This window comes from Phyllostomus hastatus, unplaced genomic scaffold (assembly GCF_019186645.2).
Source record: "Phyllostomus hastatus isolate PE091 unplaced genomic scaffold, TTU_PhHast_1.1 phas_contig_34, whole genome shotgun sequence".
Classification (NCBI taxonomy): Eukaryota; Metazoa; Chordata; class Mammalia; order Chiroptera; family Phyllostomidae; genus Phyllostomus; species Phyllostomus hastatus.
The window spans coordinates 59,098,925-59,117,020 of NW_025333857.1; positions in this window are offsets into that span (position 1 = coordinate 59,098,925).

Consider the following 18,096-nt stretch of genomic DNA (forward strand, 5'->3'; position numbering starts at 1 on the left):
TCCAGCCCTGGACAAGACCTCTCCCAAACACCCAGATCAGTTCTAGGGAAGGGGGTGTGCACAATGTGAAGCCCCTGATTTGTTTGGTTTGTTTTTGACTGCTCTGATAGGAAGCCAGCTGCCACCACTCCCCAGTGGTGTACCTTTGAGCAAGTTACATAACCTCTTCCAGCCTGAGTTCACCCATCTGCAAGATGGGGGTGTGAATAGCGCTTTGTGAAAATTGCATGTCTTTTTAATGAACACCAAGTGCTTAGTTAGTGCAGACAGGTGGTACGCTCAAAAAACGCCAGCTCCCAGTAACGAGCTTAGCTGCCGGGAGCACCCAAAGGGGTGTCGGTGAACTCCTGTCTGGGGATGAATGATCTTGATTCTGGCTTTTGTTTTGCTCTCGCTTAATTAAATGCTTGGCAATCCACCTTTGACTTGGGATTTATTGTCTGCGATTCCAAACCTCCAAATTAAGTGTCCATCCTCTTGTCCATGCCCCTTAACGGCAGGATGTAAAAACTTCCCCTTAATTTCCTCCATTCCCCCTTCTCTGTAACCATTCATATACATGTAGAAGGTCACTTCCCATCTTTACAAAAGGGGATCATTCTAAAGATGGCACTGTGAACCTTTCTCTTTTCTGATTTAACACCATGAACACATCTCTCTCCAAGTAAAGACACACAGACATAACTTGTTTTTTACCAAGTTCATGGGTAATATTCCATAATTTGGGTGTATGACCATTTACTCCCCAAAGTTGAGGCTGTTTCTAGTCTTGTTTTGCTTTGCCGTTATCACCAGGAGCACTTCACATTCTAATGCTTTTATTCTTCTACGCTAGGTTCCCCCAAGTGAGACTGTTAGGTTAAAGGGTGTGTGTTTTTAATATATTAGGCTGAATCCTATGAAAGGGTTGATGTTCAACCACTGTACCCTACCCTAAAGCAAGGGCAGTTTTGTAAGGAGCAGTGTTGTCAGGCTAAATCTAACCTATTGTCAGATTACTTTCCCAGAACGTTGCAGCAGTTCACATGCTACCATCACTGTAGGACTCTGTTCCCTGTAGACAGATGACATCCAGACGACACCAGGACCGAGGTTGTCATTGCGCTCACTGTTTGCCTGTCTGGTGGGTGCAAATAAACCCATGCCCTCCATCCTTGCTGAGACCATGAACTCAGATCTGGCATTTATATCTGTGCCCCTGCACCCACCTGTATCATTTAGGATATTTTTTTTTCTTACAAGTTACACAATGCTCATACTGGGTTAAAAAATTAGGCGGGTTATTGGCTCACGTGACTGAAAAGTCCAGAGGTAGGATGGACTTCAGGCTTGGTGTGAATCACCACCTGGCATAGTTCATGCTGATACACTGCTTTGCATGACATCAGCATAATCCTAAAACTTGCTTTCTCATGGTGACAGAGTGACTGCAGGAACTCTATGACCTACAAGACAGAAAACTACCCATGTCCCCAAATTCCTAGCAAAACTCTCCTACCTCTCCTTGTTTGGACTGTCTCTAAACCCACCTCTGGCCAATTAACGACTGAAAAGCTTAGGTCTTGGTTACCTAAACCTATCATGTGTCATTGGGAATAGGATTCCTTTCTGCTCTTTGCCAGGATTTTGATGAGCAAGGCACAAAGTGGAAGATTCAGAACTCCAGGAAAAAGACGTCTCAGTTTGCTCTTGAAGGTTAAGATTAAGTTATCATTAAATATTAGCTGTACAGTATTTTCAGTCTCACACGAAAGGTTTGTTGGCTTTGAAAGCTTTCAACAAAATTGTTGAAAGAAATCTGGTGTCTCTGAGAGATTATATATTGCATTGCTAGGGCTGCCATAACACACACCGTAGTTTGAGTGGCTTACACAACCGAAATTGATTTCCCCAGGGTTGTGGAGGCTGGAAGTCCAAGATCAAAGTTGACTCGGACACCAACCCACAGTGTCCGGGGCCTTATGGATGAGATACGAGACAAATTCACATGGACTACCGAGTCCTGTGGAGGGAAAAGGGGCTACATGGCTACTCTCTCAAGGGGAGAGCGCCCTGACCCTTGTCTTGACAAGCTTTCATTGGGTTCAATTTGCACAGAAATAAAGCTCATTAATCATTGTCAGGCAGAAATGATTAAATAATAGATAACATTCAAAGAACTTTGAGAGCCTATGTTGAGTCAGGGTCAGATAGCTAAAGGGCTGTAAAACTTTGGGGAACAAACTCACTTCCTGCTTGGTCCCTTATTATTTAAATTGAGGGTATTAGCAGAGTAGGTTTCATAGGATTTCATGCATTCTTTGTTAGCCCTGGGGAACCTGCCCTTTCCAGCACAGGGCTGCACCGCCCTCTCTCATTCTTCAGGCTTAAGTCAGGCAGGGGAAGTAAGGCAGCCAAGAGATTAGGAGACTTCTCACAGACAGAATAAGGACTCAGGTTGTGTCAAAGCCGAGGGGCGAGGGTCCATCACCCCCTTTTGTTATAGCCCCCCAAGTCCTTCCCTGTGGCCTTCCTTAAGGAATCTTACCCATCATTGGCTGACTGATCAAGCATTGGGGGCCAGGCAGGGTGAAGAAAAAGGAGCAGAAGCAGCACCCCTGCCAGGGAGATAAGCTTGTCTCCTTAGGGGCTTATGGTCCGAAGGTTGCTCACTCAGCCTTAGCCATGGGGAGGGGGGTGGGGGTTACAGCTCCTGAAACCAGGCAGGACTGTTCCCAACACAAAGTGTTGGCAGGTCAGGGTTCTGCTAAGCCCTCGCTCCTTGGCTCGCTGATGGCCTTCCTCTTCCTGTGTCTTCACACAGACATTTCTCTGTCCTGGCACATCCCTGGTGTCCCTCTCTCTCCTTTAAGGACACCAGTCATGTGGGATTAGGCACCCACCTAACTGTCTCTGTCGAAGTGAGTCATCTCTTTCAAGGGCCTGTCTCCACACAGATAGTCCCCTGGGTATGAGCCCACTCATAGCAACTCATCTAACCTTAATCACTTCTTTGAAGTTCTGTCTCCAAATTCAGTTACATTCTGAGGTGCTGGGGTTGGGACTTCAACACACGAATGTGAGGGGAACACAATTCAGCCCACAACAGAGCGTTGGGTTACTATGGTGGAGGCGCACTGTGAGACACCGTGGAGCAATCAGAAGCCCTGGGTGAGCTGTGCGCAAAGCAACCTGGGTGAACCCTAACAGCACAACGCTGCGTGAGAAAAACAAGGAACAGAGTGACGTAGGAAACCCAACACCACTTCCATAAATTACAAGGATATGTCCACAGCACACATTATGCGAGAACATTTACCAAAACCCCAAACTGCACGTCAGACATGTCACAAGAGTTGCTGACAGCAGGAGGAGAAAAAGAGTAGGGGATGGAGAGTTTTTTGTTGTTTTCAAGGAACACAGGTTAATGGAAGAGAGAGAAATCGGAGAGAGACAGAGAGAGAATTCAGCAGACCGGTGGTGATAATGTACCATAAACTCTGACGAACTCAACCCTTTGGGCCCGAGGTACAAAATCAAATATTAGCAGCAAAGAACCCACAACACCCCGCCCCCACCTCCTTAAGCAGTGAAGTCAAAGAGAGATGTTGCCACAGTCCAGTTGCCACGTGGACACTGGACGACCTCCTTCCCTTTCTTCCCTGAAATATTTAGTCTAAGTGGTGACATCCATTTGCAACATGTCCTTTCCCATTTGGGGCACGGAGAGTTTATGGTTTCTCCATTCTCTAACAGAAATGTTGCAAAGCAACTAAAGTAAGAAAAAATACATATATAACTCACGGCAGAGAACCAGATACAAAGACTTTGGAAAAAACGTCTCAAGCTCAGCAGATCCAGGGACAGACCGTGCTGCTTCCCTGACCGATACGCAGCCTCCCCTTAGTCCTTCCCCGGTTCTGTCCAGGGGAGCAGTGTGCTCAGGTAGGGCATTCACCTTTCTGGGCTCCTTTGTAGCTGGGGTTTGGGCACAGTTCTGCTCAGTAAGATGTGACCAGAAATCTAATCTAATGGGTAGGACTTTCAGGAAAGTTGTTGGTGTCCTGATTAAAATAAAAAGTAATAAACTCAACAGATATGCGTCTCTTGTCCTTTGTCCTTCCTGCCTGGAGTGTAGAGTGCTTCTCCGTGCAACAGACATTTCGTGACCGTGGAGAAGAAAGCCACTCACTCGAGATGACAGGGGAGCAGGGGACAGGAATCTGGTTTCCTGAGCCCTGGACGTCCTACTCTGGACTCCTGGTTAAGGTGGGGTGGGGGCGGGGAAAGGGCTTTGTAAGCCATTGTGGTTTTGGTTTCTTTCTTTTTTACTTCCTTTAGAATTATTTTATTGCATCATAAGTGTCCAACAGCTTCTTAACTCTACAAAGGCACTTGATGCTTTTAAAGGAAAAACGTTATGTCTTATTACACCGTGATCCTGGCTAACAGCTTTTCAAAACTCTGAGAAAAAGATTTCACATGTCACCTGGAGCTTACAGACTTAACATTGTCAAAGGAGGAATGCTTCTACCCTCTTACAAAGATGACTAGAAATAAGCAACAATTAAAAAGCTAAGAAACTGTCTCAAAGGTCTTTTTTTTTTTTTCAGTCCTTCCACCGCAGTAAGGTAACATTATTCCATAATCCGATCCACTCACAAACGGCTCTCCACGTCCGCTCTGGCGTCTCCCACCGCATCCCTGCACACGGATGCAGGGCTGAGATAAGAGTTTCCTTCACATGGTTGTTCAATGCCCTGAAGGTGCTCTGTCACCTCTGGGCTCTCAGCCTCTCCTGGTTCCACAGCGAAGCCCGTGGCAAACAGGAAGAAGCTCAATATCGGCTTCTCCCTCCACAACCCCCACTCCCTTCCTCTTCCTCCAGGGCCACAGTTTCCTCCACCACAGGGTCCTCCATGTTCCTGCTACCACTAAAATCTCCACTGTCCATTGGGCCATAGTTAGAAGGTTGCTGGTTATCATTTCCCAAATCATTACAATTTCCACTTCCATGATCTCCTCCTCCACAGTTGGCATAACCACCTCCGTAGCCCCCACCCTTGGCCTGGTTTCTGAAACCACTGAAAACAGCCCTGATCTCCTGGGGATGGAATAGGCTAAGCCTGGGCGACCTTCCTGGTGAGAATTTATCAAGTCCAACTGTCTTCTGGGTGAAGGAAGGGCTATTAGGACAATTGGTCAAGTTGCCACTCACCTCAGCTCTTAGCCTGGGGGGTGAAAATTCCCAAAGCTCACCTGGCCCATGCGGAGTGGAATCCAGGGAAGCACATACTATTCGCCCCCACTGCAGAAGTGCCAAGGTCACGTAACAAGGGAAGACTGAGGGACTGTTCCAGATGAAAGGAGACTGAAGGGACAGGAAACTGAATGCGGTGCATGGGTCTGGACTGCACTGAGGCAGACAGGATAGACGTCTGGAGAACTGTAAGGGGGACCCTAAATTAGATCAGGAGTCGGTGAGCTACAGGTGGCCCTCTGGTCAAATCCAGCCGACTGTCTATTTCTGTGTAGCCTGAAAGCTAAATGGTGTTTACATTTTTAAAAACTTGTGGCGAAAAACACCTAACATCAAATTTACCACCTCAGCCACTTTAGACTGTGTAGCTGAAGTATTAACTATTGTCACATTATTGTCTAACAGGTCTCTGGAATTTTTCACCCCGCAAAACTGAAACTCGGTGCCCACTGAACTACAACGGCCCACTCCTGTCTCCCCACGCCGCCCACAACCACAGTTTTGCTCCTGTGTCTGTAGGCCCGACTCCTTCAGATGCCTTACAGAAGTGGAATCATACGGTATTTGCTTTTTTGGTGACAAGTTTATTTCACTTAGTATGTTCTCAAGTTTCATCCATTTTGTAGCATGTGACAGGATTTCCTTTTTTTTAAAGATTTTTAAAATTTATTTTTAGAGAGGGAAGGGAGGGAGATAGAGAGAGAGAGAGAAACATCAATGTGCGGTTGCTAGGGGTTATGGCCTGCAACCCAGGCATGTACCCTGGCTGGGAATTGAACCTGCGACACTTTGGTTTGCAGCCTGTGCTCAATCCACTGAGCTACGCCAGCCAGGGCTTCCTTTTTTTTTTTTTAAGGCTGAATAATGTTTCATTGTTCTGTCCATTCAAATCACTAGAAAATACTTATTACAGATTATTCCTATTATATAGCTTACTATATACATCAGTGGGAACCTTTGATGTAGGCACTTGGTTCAGAGGAAAACTTGGGTCCCCTGAGTAGGTATAAGACAGGAAGGAGGGAAGAGAGAAGTCAAAAAGAGGAAAGAAGAAAAAAGAAATGACCCTAAATTTTGGAAGGCAATGAGGCAGGATTCAGAGACATTTTAGTCTGCCCTAGCCTCTCATTATTATGGAATGAAATCTGCCCTGAAGGTTCTTATATCAAATTATTCATTTTACATCAAAAGAATTTCGGGTGAAGGCAAATTATATTTTAATGTTTTTGTTATTTAGGTCAAAGTTACTAGTGATATAAAATTCATAAATTGTAGAGTAGCAGTTTGTTTTTCTGATTAGAACATTAAAAATTATATAAGTAGGTGCAGTGTTGCTGTGATAAGGCGTTTGCTGACATAAAAAAAGGTAAATTTAAATTGGGAGCCTGCAGGTCTGGTCACGTTCAGGGAAAAGTCCTTGAATCGGCCTATGACTTGGCAATTTTCTACTAAGGCAATTCCTATAGGGAGTGACTCTGAAATTCATTAACCAGAGATTATTTTTACAGCACCCTGCCTTCTTAATGTGCTTATTTTCAATAGTGAGTAATAAAAATAATGTTTACTTTTCCCATTCAAGATTGTGCAGAAAGGCCCACAGGTATCTATGCAGGAGGGGGCGTGACCGGAAGAACTGGATCTGAATGCTGGCCTCACCTCTGACCTGCTTTGTACCTTCGGGTGACTCGCGTGTCTTCAGGAGCAAATGTTTCACCTGTATCACTGAACAATCCACGCATGTTCACGCACCTGATGGAGTCGTGATATAGTGTACACGAAAACAATTTCCAGCCTCTGAGGGCTACACCAATAAGGGTTTATGAGGATGAACACAGGGACCAGTGTGCTCTGTCAAGGAATAAGCAATTGAAAACACATTTTCATGGAGAGACAGGATCTGCTGACCTTTTTGATTTTCTGCGTTTGCCATCTAGATCCACTCCCCAACCTGCTCCTCACCAGTCGGCCCCCTTCCCTCCAGCTTCTGATTGCTTTGGGTAGATCCGGTGATGATTCTCACTGTGGGTTACTTGGGGGTGGCCTGTCCCACTAACAAAAGCCACAGGGCCTGCAGGCTGCCCCTGGGCACTCCTTCCTCCCCTGACCACTTCCAACCCAAGTGGCTGGGGGTGGGGTATCTACTCTGTCCTTTGCCGTTCTTTGTCATGCCAAGTTCAAGGAGGGCACAGACTAAATAACAAGAGGGTGTTGTTCAGAAGTTGCCCCCCCTCTGGTCAGCTGCAGCACCCAGAGGAATGGCTGTGCCGTGGGAACGGGTCACTGTTAAGTGTATTAGAATCTTTCTCCTCCGGGTGTGGCCCCGACCAGCAGCGACAGCAGCCCCACCTGTGAGCTTGTTAGAAATGGAAATGCAGAGTCTAGGGCCCACTTCAGACCTTCCCGCCCACAAACCACCTTTTGAACAAGATCCCCAGGTGAGTCTGATGCACAGCTTACAGTCTGAGAAGTACTGTGTTCAAGTTTTCTATGTGGGGAACCCAGAAAAACGTTAATGGTCCTCTGGGAATGAAGGTGTAAGTGTGTGCACACGAGGGTAATCTAAATGACCTTGTGGCCCCTAATACTCTCCCCTTCCCACATCACTCCATCATCTCAGGAGATCATTCCAGCTCCTGCCGGGCATTCTGAAGCCCTGTAGTTTGTTCTGGAGTCTGCTTGCTACTTCATGATCTCATTATACCAGGCTGTCATCTCCCTGAAGCGTGTCTGCTCCACACAATGCTACCCCTGCATCTTGTCACCTCCACACAGCCATGGCACAGTCTCCTTCCACCAGTGTCCCACAAACCCCATGGTGGCCTTCAAAATTCTGCTTGTTCGGGAACAGGGTTTAGTAACAAGCACCTGTGTACCACTGCTGGCGTGCAACGTGCCCAGTTAGCAGCTTTTGGCCAGGAGAAGTGAGCTGGCAAGAAAGCAGTTTATATCCTTTGCTCTTTCTGGAAGGCTTGGTTGAAGAAACACCTGCCTCTTGGCTGGGTCCCGGTAGCAGAGACTGAGGGCTCTGCCTGGACAGGCTGGGGCCTATGCTGGGAGAGGCTGAAACGCCAGGCTGGCGTTTGCCAACGCCTTCGCTGCTCTGGTCAGGCTTCGTGAAAGCCTCTCTTCGTGAAAGGAACAAGGCGGTGGGTGGGGGCGGGGGTCAAGGGACTAAAAATATATAATAAAAAAATAAGCGCAGAAAAAAGAGAAAGGAATGAGAAGGTGGCAGAGCATAAAGCTCAACTTTAATATTCTTGTGGGTCTTTTATTTATGTGCTCGGCTTGCCGTGGTTTTGAGTTGCTGGCTGTTTACTGCCGTAACAATAATAACTGTGGGTTAGAATTTTAGTCCAAGTGAGTCTCAGATAAGATTCCCAGGTGCTTCATTACTATCACCCCATGGCCAATGCCTCCAGCTTCCTTGCTTCCCCCTTCCTCCATCAGTTACTTTGGCACAGCCTGTAACACTAAATAAAACCAACCGTTGTCTCCGTCGTGCTTTCCCATGAGCGTTACTGGCGAGAATCACACATCCAGACGGACGGGTCGTCTGTTAGTACGAACCATCACAGCGGCGCAGTCAGCGCGGCCCCGCAACCCCAGAAGTTCTCCCGTGTGTTCGCTTTCTCGCAGCGTGTGGTAATAACGTTACACCTCCCCTTCTGTTCTCCAACCTCAGCCCTCAGGAGATGATCTTACTGAGAAACAGAAGCCATTCGACCAGAGACCCTGCGGGTTCGCGGTCGGAGTTGCGCACGTCTGCATCCGCACCCATTTTCTCGGTCCTCCCTGCGAGGAGGGGGGAGCGTCTCCCCTCCCACCGAAGGCTAACGGGATACTTGGGTCGCGCGCCTCTGCCAGCCTTCCCAGGCTACTTGGGTTACTTCTTTTCTTCAGCACAACCAACCTCTTGTGTATCAAGTAGAATGCTTTCCACTGCAAATAAAAAGATAAAAATCACGTGGAGACTAAAGGCTCCTAAATTCACATCTCTGCTCATGCTCACTAGTACACTCACGCGTCCTTAAGCTTCCCGTGTAAAATCTTACCATGGAGAATATTTCTGAAATGACTCTTGATCTAACTTCGTAGATTGTTTAGGTGAAACGTAAATAGGAGTCAGCCTGCACACTGGAGATCTTTCTTTGTGTTTTTCCTCCCTGTAAAAACAGAGCCAAATGCCAGTGTTAACATTGTTTAGCTCACACTCCCCTTAACCACCATCCTGTTATGAACCATGTCAGGAGAGTGGGCATTGGAGCTATGTTTAGCTCTCCCCCTCCATCTATAAAACCACTCGGATAGATTTCTCTTCCCTTCTTAGATGCTTGGCTTAAAGAAAAGTGTTTCATTCATGAATTCGGAGGAAAGGCTAAGAAAAATGGAAACCATTTTTTAATGGTGGTATTTAGTTATTATAACAGACTGTGAAGAAATGGGTAGCGCCCTCTGGTGGAAAACTTTGGTACTGGCATAGTTTCAGTTGGGTTCACAGTTCCAGTTGCAAAGTTAGGACGCCAGGATGACTTCTCTCCAGAATCTGTGCTCAACAAGATTTGTATCTGTGTCTCTCTGGTGGTCAGCAAGTAAGCAGGTGGCTTCTGTCTCCTTGATGACCTAGGGGCGCGGGATATAAACCCACTTGGAGCGGCCAGTGTGAATTGTGTGATTTTTCTGCTTGACCTAAGTAAGAATGCCACAGGAGTGGGAGAATTGTGAACCAAGTTTTTCCACAGAAGTAACTAGTGGGCGAAGAGTGTGTGTGAAAAAACCTGGAAGAACCTTCCACCCTACCCTGTTCAAGTGGATTCTGATAGCAGAGATAAGGAACAGATACTCTTTTTTCAAAAAAGTAGGAATATGTCAAGAAAGTAGGAGACATTCCATTCACACAAATCTGACAAAATTTAAAAATGGGATTGACAATAAAATTTGTAATCTTCCAATTGCATAAACTACCTCACTCATCTAGCAGACCTCGGGGCTAGCAGATATCACCAAAAGGAAATTTTGAGCAATGCTGGTTTTGAGTTAGTTTCCCCCAGTATTATAATATTCTTTAATTTTTTTAAAAGATCTTGCAGTACCAATTCTTTGCCTTGTAAGTATAGAGAACTTTAAAATACTGTAATATCCCAAAGTCACATACAAGTGGTGACCCAAAATAATCGGAATTTTTTAACAAAAAATTGTGTATTTATTCTTACATGTTTAAACTTTAGTCACTTTCAAAGTTCTTTCCACCTGATGCAATACACTTATTGAGACATTTTTTCCACTGCTCAAAACAGTTCTTGAACTTGTCAATTTTGATGCCTTTTTGTGCTTTTGCTGTTTTTTATTTCACCTCTTCCACATTAGCAAAACGTGTCAAAAAGACTTAGGGCTTTTTTCATCCAGAGAAATAAACAAACAAACAAACAAACAAAGCTTCTCAGTGAGAGATCGGGTGCATAGGGAGGGTGGGGCATGCGGGTCATGCTGGTTTTGGTCAAAAACTGCTGAACTCTCAGCGAGTGTGAACAGGTGCACTGGTAAATTACTCATCATGAAATGAGCAAATGCATTGAAAGAATCTTCAAGAAAAATTCACAGAAGCCAAAAAATAAAATTTCACTGAAGCCAAACGTGGCCTCTCACAACAAACACCAGCTGGTACACCGACACAGACGGGTCCCTAGAACACCCACGCAGCGGGGGAAGCCCATACTACAAGGGGCCCGCCCTCCCTAAGATAGCTCCAGTTTTGGGGGGAGGTCCCCCCTCATATGGAATGACTGTTTTTCAGTTAGTGATTTGTGAATGTGTAGGTGTAATGTTTTTACTTACACAAATTAAGTTTTAGGCCAAGAAAGTTGATAAAAGATGAAGAAAGTATACTGAATTTGAATGGAAAGACCTTTTTAAAAAAGTCTTGTATCCAGAAATTATAATAAGAAGTCCTCTCTCATTTTATGTAAATGGAGATCACAGACACATCTCCACTGGTCATGACTTCTGATCGGACCAAGCAGTGGTCATTGTCATAGCAACACAAGTGCCAGCTCTCTGGGGGCCCGGGTTATGCCAGCCCTGCTGCTACAGTGCAGACCCATTCAGTTAAAATTTATGGTCAGAGCACTTTCTTGTCTTTACTGTTTTGCCATTGGATACGTAGACAAAGCCAATCAACTCCAAATTATTTTACCTGGATTATTCACCTAGTAAATTAGTCAACTTATTCATCAGTCAGAAAACATCTACGAAATGCTAATTATGTACAAGGCATTGTGGAAACACAAAGAATTACAGGGCATGGCCTTAATTTCTTTTTACAGACTTTGTTTTAGGGCAGTTTTAAGTTCACAGTGGAGTTGAGGGGAAGGTGCAGATATTTCCCAAATGTCCCCTCCCCACCACCTGCACAGCCTCCCCCATTATCAACGTCCCCACCAGAGTGGGACATTTGTGACAATTGATGAACCTACTTTGACACGTCACGATCACCCAAAGTCCAGTTTACATCGTGGTTCATTCTTGGTGTTGCAACTTTCTACTTGCTTGAATAAATGTATGATGATGTGTGTCCATTATTACAGTGTCATGTAGAATATTTTCACCTCCCTAAAATTCTCTGGACTCTGCCTCTCCATCCCTCCCTCTGGCAGCCCCTGAGCCCTGACAGCCACTGATCTTTTCACTGTCCCCATAGTTTTGCCTTTTCTAGAATGTCATACAGTTGGAATCATCCAGCATGATTTCAAATCACCTTCTTTCACTTACTAATATCCTTTAGTATTCCTTCATGTCTTTTCATGGCTTGATAACTTACCTCTTTTTAGTGCCAAATAATATTCCTCTGTCTGCGTGAACCACAGTTAATGCACTCACCTATGAAAGGATAACTTCTTGCTTCCAAGATTTGGCAATTCTGAATAAAGCTGCTGTACACACGTGTATCCTTGTGCAGGTTTGGGGCAGACATACATTTTCAGGTCCTTTGGGTGAATACCAAGGAGTACGATGTCTAGATCATATGGTAAGAGTATGTTTAGTTTTATAAGAAAATGCCGAGCTGGAGGGATGCATTGTGCAGGAGCGTTGACTTCAGGTGGTGAACACACACCACTATGTACAGATGTTGTGTTACAGAATTGTACACCTGAAACCTACATAATTTTATTGCCAATGCCACCCCAATAAACTCAACAGAAAGAAAATGCCCGCGTGTCTTCCCACTAGCCGCGAATGAGAGTGCCTCTCGCTCCATATCCTCTCCAGCGCTCAGCGTTGCTGGGTTCTGGATCTTGAGCATTTGAATAGGTCTGTAGTGGGTCTCAGTGTTGTTTTAGTTACATTTCCCCAATGACACATAAATCTAGAACAACTTTTCATGTGCTTATCTGGTTTCTGTACCAGGTGCATCTTCTCTGGTGAGGCGAATCTTAGGGTCTTTGACTCATCTTTTAATCCAGTTACTTGTTTTTTCACTATTGAGTTTTAAGAGTTCTTCGTACATTTTGGATAACCGTTCTTTATCAGATAGATGTGTCTTTTGCAAAGATTTTCTTTCTTCCATTTCGTGGCTTGTCTTCTTATTCTCTTCACTTTTGCAGAGCTGGAGTTTTTTAATTTTAATGGAGTCTAGCTTATCAGTTACTTCCTTCGTGGATCGTGCCTTTGGTGTTGCCTCTTTAAAGCCACTGCCATACTCGAGTTGAGTTAGCTTTTTAAACTGTAATTTTTTTTTAAATATATGACCTTCAAAGCATTTCTTTCTCTACTTCGAAGGGAAAGATTTCAATCTTGAGACTTCTTGCAATTTGTGTGAATTAACTGTGAGTGTACTTGCAAATCTGCAAGTATTATTAATAGAGACTTCCTCTTTGGAATAGAAGTATGTGTGCTTGGTCTGCGGCAGGTGAATGTCAAATGAAATGAAGTTTGTGAAAGTTTCAAGTCCATGTTGATTCTAGAAAATTGTGTTCCATATGACGTTCCAATACCGTTTATCAAAACTTAAAAGTGCTGTAGAGATCAATCCCAATGACCAGAATTCTAAACACAGCTGTGACCAAGTTGCTAATTGCTAAACTCTGCTAGCCTAAGTCAGCTCACTAACCGAGGTCATTTGGCTGAAGGTTATCTATAAAGGAATCACTGTATACTGTGCTACTTATTTCTCCTTATGAAGAAATTCAAAGTACAAGTAGATAAGACCACACCTCAAAATTCCCTCCGTGATTATTCCGTTTTGGACTCTGGGCTAAAAGAAATGGAGGCAAAGGCCAGGTTTTAGGTAACAAGGATGTTTTGGTTTAAGATTATATGCAAATAATTTATACTGGTCAACACAACCCACCCAATCAGAAGATTGTTCTGATTCACCGACCACCGGTGATAACAGCCCCATTCTACTCCTTGCCTGGGTTCTGGCAGGGACCGCGAAGGCCAAGCCTCGGGCTTCTTCTGTCACTGCGCTGCGTCACAAAGCCGGGGAGAGAGAAGCTCCGCCCCGTAGGCGGGGTTGTGGGGAAAGCATCCTGAATGGGGTAGCCCTGTGGCTGCAGAGTAGTGCGTCCATTCCTACTGGGTCAAGTTGGAGAACATTTTACAAACAATTTTGGATTCCATTAGCTCTCATTCTTTTCTGGTTTGGGTGTACATTATGTGTATTTTACCACAATAAAAAAAAAAAACCCCGACTAGTCTCAAACTTGGGGCAAAAGAGTCCTCTGTATTTTTTAAGTTCTTATTTTTTATTTTTTATTTATTTTTAGAGAGGGAAGGGAGGGAGAAAGAGAGAGAGAGAAACATCAATTTGCGGTTGCTGCGGGCCGTGGCCTGCAACCCAGGAATGTGCCCTGTTGGGAACCGCCCTGACTGGTATCAGAGGCTGAAACCCCCGCCTAGCTAAGGCTAAGGGAACGCCCTTGGAACTGTGAGCCTGCAAGGAGATAAAAGCTTATCTCCCTGGCAGGAATGCTGCTTCTGCTGCTGAACCCCAAAAAGCTTGGTCGGTTAGCCAAAGACGGGTAAGATTCCCCACGGGGGGAACGACCCAAGCCAGGCACGATCACTTTGGGAGGCCCCCCAAAAGAAGGACTTGGGGGGCTGCAGCAAAAGGGGGTGATGGACCCTCGCTCCTCGGCTTTGACAAAGTCCGAGTTCTCAGCGTCCGGAAGAAAATCTCCTTAACTCTCGGTGGCCTTAGTTCCCGTGCTCCACCTAAGCCTGAAACAATGACAGGGTAGTACAGCTCGGTACTGGGAAGTGCGGATTTCCTGGGGTGATCAGGCCTAAGAAAGAACATGTAAATTACTGTGAAACCTTCTTTGTTTAGAATGCTCTCAGTTGAATGAGAAGGGTCTTAGGAGGAAGTTATTTTGTTCCTCAGTCTTACAGCTCTTAGACCCCAACTCAATAGACCGGCAGAGTTCTTTGTTTTCTATAGTTCCTTACTTCCCCTAATGAGTACTGTACTTCACCTGAATTACTATGCAAAATGAGCCTAATAAAAGCAGGTATGGACGGTAAATCAGCGCACTCCCCACTAGGGGGGGTGGCCATTTCGTCCCTACTTCCCCACAGAAACTAGTTTGTCTCTGTGCATGTTGTTATTTCTCGCGTGTTTATTGTCGAGCCATCCACAGCGTTCCGTGGTCACTGCTGGCCGGTGACCCACGCGCAACAGTGCCCTGACTGGGAATCGAACCTGTGATGCTTTGGTTCACAGCCCGAGCTCAATCCCCTGAGCTACGCCAGCCAGGGCTCATTTTTTAAGTTCTTAATCTATTTACTTTTCCCTCAGCCCCAGACCTAGTAGCATTCTTCGCATTTATTTTTATTGTGATAAACATAAAATTTACCATCGGAGCCATTTTAAAGTGCACAGGTCAGTGACATTAAGTTCCTTTACAACGTTGTGTGACCATCGCTTCAATCTAGTTCCAGAAATTTCCATCGTCCCAAAGCAATTCCTGTAGCCACTAAGCATCCATTTACTGTTTCTTTTGCTCCGAGGAGAGATTGGGTTTGCCACAGGAGCATGTGCCCGCTGCTGTGGTGAAAAAACTGTCCCCTGCTGAGGGCTAACCGCAAACCAGGTGACTTACAATCACAGAACTGTCTTCTCTCACGGTTCGGGAGGTTCAAGTCTGAAATCAAGGCGTCCACTGGGCTGGTCCCTTCTGGGGCCTCTGAATTTGTTCCATCCTTCTCTCCTAACTTCCAGAGGCAGCTGGCAATCCTCGGCGTTCCCAGGCTCAGGGTAGCGTAGCTCCAATTGCTGCCCTGTCTTCACAGCGTAGTTCCCCCGGTGCGTTCATCCTTACGCAGACACCAGCCGTCGGACTAGGACCCACCCTTCTCTAGTGTGACTTCATTTTAATCAATCACATCTGCAAGGACCATGTTTCCAAATAAGGGGACATTCACAGGTCCTGGATGTTAGGACTTGAACATATCCTTTGGGGGAGATATAATTCAACCCACAGCAGGAGCCATCACCAGGAAAGACAGTGACCCTGGACAGGGAACTCTGCACATTTGATCTATTGCCTTGGAGAAAAAAATACCTTCTTCCTTTTCCAGCCAGTCAGTGTGCCTCAAGCACCCTCTGTTGGCAGAGTGTGGAAGTGCAGTTTGCGTTTCCTTGCACAGCAAGGAATGCGGGTTTGCAGCGCAGAGGCCATAAATTAATCACAGCTGCAGACCCAGGTTTCGTCTGCTTTGAAGACAGCCTGTCCTGTAATAGTTTGACCTTGATTACGTAGAGGCTCTGAATCAGCTGTGGGATTGTGACGTGGGAAGAGTCCAAACAGAGGAGACGCTGAGGCTGAGTCCTGCAGGGTAGAGCGGGCTGGAGGGCCTCGCGGAGATGAAACAGCTTAGGAAGAGGGACAAGAACTACCAAAAGCAGAGCCTGTGAGACCCTAGGTTGGAGCAGAATTCTGAAATCCATGCTAAGGTATTTGAGGGAGAAGTTGGGTAAGAGGAACACGACTAAATTCGTAATGTAGAAAATTTCCTTTTTCTCAAGTCCGCACGGGAACGTCTTCCCCTTGGGAAGGGGCTGGCATGGAGGAAGTGGACGGGGTAACCTGCAGAGCTGAAGGGCCTCGCAGGCGGCAAGGTCCGACGGCAATCATCAAATGTCTCACGTATGGAACTGACACGATCCAATGAGGCGACGGCGGGCATCTCAAACACAGCAGAGCTCAAGTGAGCGCATCCTCCTACACTGGGAGTACCCGTCCCGTCTGTGTCCTTATTTCGGGGATGGCAGCTGGCCGCCCAACCCAGAAGCCAGAGCCACTGTCACAACTCCTTCTTCTCCTTCCCTCCTCCAGAACCAGTGGCAAAACACCGCCCGTTCTTCTTCATAAACGTGCCTCAGCTTTTCTCTCTTCTTCCTCCATTCTCAGGGCGCTGCTGAAGCAGGCCTGTGGCGTCTCTTACTTGGATTCTTAGACGTGTCTCATAAGGGTCTTCCTGACATCTCCAAACTCGTTTTCTCAGAGTTATTCTGAAAGGCACATCTGAAGGTGTCACTTTACCACTTAAAAATTCCACACTGGCTGTCCATTGCTCTTAGGAGAAAGGGCAACTTCTTCCAGGTGGAATAAAATGATCCCTCACAATCCGGCTTTTCCCAGTTTCATCTCCTCCATTCCTCATCTCCAGCTCCACTCATAGGAACTATCTTTCATTTCTTGGAAAGCTTCATTTTTTTTCTTGCCCAAGAAAAAAAAAATGCCTTTTTTTCTTCTTGGTACTTATTTTAAAGCTCCCTTATCCCAATTCCTCCCTCACTCCCACCCTTCAATTCATCTTCTATTTGTCCTTCAAAGTCAGTTTAGATGTTAATTCCTCCAGGAACTGACCTTAATGATTGACCTTTGCTTTAATAATTTTAGGTTAGGTTACTCTCCTATGTGTTTCCATTAATTCTATATCTCTTTTTCTGTGTGTATTTTTATATATATATGATAATGTATAGTGTATAGCATATGCTGCATAATCATATATGTATATCTTTACCTTGTTTCATTTTCTTAAAAGAATATATATTTAAGGTCTGTGACTATACTTAAACTTGATAATTTGCAGCATTGTTTTGAAATGTGGGAATAAAGGTAATTCTGTTGAATCTTTGTCGGTGCTAAGAATGGACAGTTAAAAAGGTAGCTAGAGTTTATTGTTGTGGGCCAGTACTTATTACTACTTCCAAAACTGAATTTGAAATGCTATGTGTTCACTTTTCAGTCTGTAAATGTAAACCTTCACAATGACTTTATTTATTAAAGTGTAGCCAGTTGTAATTTTTTAAAAAAATTTCTTATATCTTAAAGTTTGCTTATTATCTGCCATCCTTCATTGGAATATACGCTCCCTGAGGTTGAGCACCTTGTCTCCCTTTCTTGTCTTTCTGTCTGTAGTGCCTCAACTGTGCCTAGCTCATAGTAAAGGCTCAAAAATAGTTACTGAAAAGTGATAGAAACAATTTTTTGAGGCAAAGATCTTCATGTTGCTGTATAGTCCCATGTAATATTTGGGGCATAATTGTACTAAAAAGTGTTTGTTTTTTTACCTGAAATTCAAATGTAACTGAGTGACCTGTATTTCCACCCCCCCTGGCAACTCTACCCTCAGAACACACTTGGCAGTATCCGGAGAGTTTTCGGATTGTCACACCTGGTTGGACGGGGGTGTAGAGGACAGGGATGCTGCTAAACATTTTACACTGCATAGGACAGTCCCCACAAGGCTAAGAATTACCGGGTCCAAAATGTCAACAGTGCGGAAGCAGAGAAAGCCGGACCTAGATGGCCATGAATAAACTTTAAGAGTCCCTAACAGTCAGCGTCTAGACT